The sequence below is a fragment of the Nannobrachium achirus genome (assembly GCF_963921795.1).
Source record: "Nannobrachium achirus genome assembly, chromosome: 9".
NCBI lineage: Eukaryota > Metazoa > Chordata > Actinopteri > Myctophiformes > Myctophidae > Nannobrachium > Nannobrachium achirus.
In genome coordinates this window covers 21657387-21658858 of record NC_137818.1, presented here as the reverse complement: position 1 = coordinate 21658858, position 1472 = coordinate 21657387, and the positions used below count along the sequence as shown (strand labels likewise).

General features: G+C 52.0%; 1 protein-coding gene across 2 annotated transcripts in view; it reads left to right on the top strand.

The window, feature by feature from the left end:
• Positions 1 to 914: 914 nt before the first annotated feature.
• Positions 915 to 1472, top strand: part of LOC308290619 (nerve growth factor-like) — a gene marked incomplete at its 3' end in the record, with an annotated part of 46031 nt that continues 45473 nt past the window's right edge. The window contains exon 1 of one of the 2 annotated variants that reach the window (XM_080732529.1): positions 915 to 1016. Of the gene's footprint in view, positions 1046 to 1472 lie in introns of both variants that reach the window. The other variant, XM_080732528.1, reaches the window with a different exon arrangement.

Sequence of the window (1472 nt, the reverse complement as noted above, 5' to 3'; positions counted from 1 at the left end):
TTTCATTCTGAGAGCCTGCTGCCACAGTGGGCGTGGGCGGCAGTGGCTCAGGGGTAGAGTGGCCGCTTGGTAACCGAAGTTCGATCCCAGGCTCCCCCAGAGTTGGTGTCCAAGTGTGCTTGAGCAACACACTGAACCCCTAATTGCTCCCGATGAGAGGTTAGTGCCTTGCATGGTTTCCTCTGCCATCAGTGCATGAATGTGTGGGTAAATGTAATGCACAATCTCTGTAAAGCGCCTTGGATAAAGGCGCTATATAAGTGCACCATTTACCATTTACAGTGCTGCCTTACTTTGTGCTGATTCTAGATCACACAAGTTACACAACACTGCAATGCGGTATACCTATTCGGTACCATGCGACTACGGTATCGGTACTAGTATGGGATGCGGTACTGGCACATGTCCTGGCCAAAAGTGACTCAGGTGTATTCACAGCGAGCTTGTTCAGACCCAAGGTTATGCGTGACGTCACGAGACGCCGCTATATTAAAAAGTCTGATCCCCGCTTTGGTAGAGGAGGAAGTTGAGTCATCCACTGGGTCAAAGTGTCGCGAGACCATCAATCACATTCCGCTTCTCGGGAGGAATATAAGGACCGGCGGCGGCTGTATAATGACTAACAGCAGCAAGGTACGAGTCGACTAGTGAGCGAGCCGCGCACGTGTGGTGGTGAGAGGGGCGTGGAAGAAGTGGGTAGGCACTAGGACCTGCAGGCGAGCCACGCAGGAGGGTGGGAGCAGGCTTTGGGACTTCTCTCACTAAACTTTCAGAACAATCCATTTCCCAAAGAGTGTGGGTGGGAGACAGACAGAAGTGGATGGCCCGAGACCTGGATTCACAGCTTTAACAGGCAGGAGCGCACAGGGGGATTTGCACTTTGGGATAATATCTGCTGCCTTGGGACACCGGAGAGTGTTGTGTGTGAGAGGTGTGGAATATACTGTTGGCAGACTTTCTGTGGAACTTTTTCTCACTTAAACCAGGGAGCTGGGAGAGGGAGCCCTTATAGGGTGGTGAGTTCTGTGTTCTGTTTGATTTTGCAGTTAAGTGAAATGGTGTGCGGGTGTGTGTGTGTGAGTGTGTGTGTGTGTGTGTATATATATACTGTGTGTGCGTGTGTGTGTGTGTGAGTGTTTGTGTGTGTATATACTCTGTGCGTGTGCATCTGTGTGTGTGTTCGTCTGTGTGCACGCGCGTGTGTGTGTGTGTGCGTGCGTGTTGAGTGTGTGTGTGTGCGTGTGTGTGTGTGTGTGTGCGCGCGTGCGTGCGTGTTGAGTGTGTGTGGGTGGTGTGGAACAGAGTCAGATGTGCCACTCCGAAAGTTGTTCTTCATACCTGTCATTAAGTGAAAGTGGAGCTTCTGTTCTGAATTGCAATTGAAGTCACCGTGCAGCCAGCGGCCCGGCGGGTCCCCCCTCCAGGGGACACAGAATTCCAGGAGACGACCGCAACATGTCACACAGGATCAG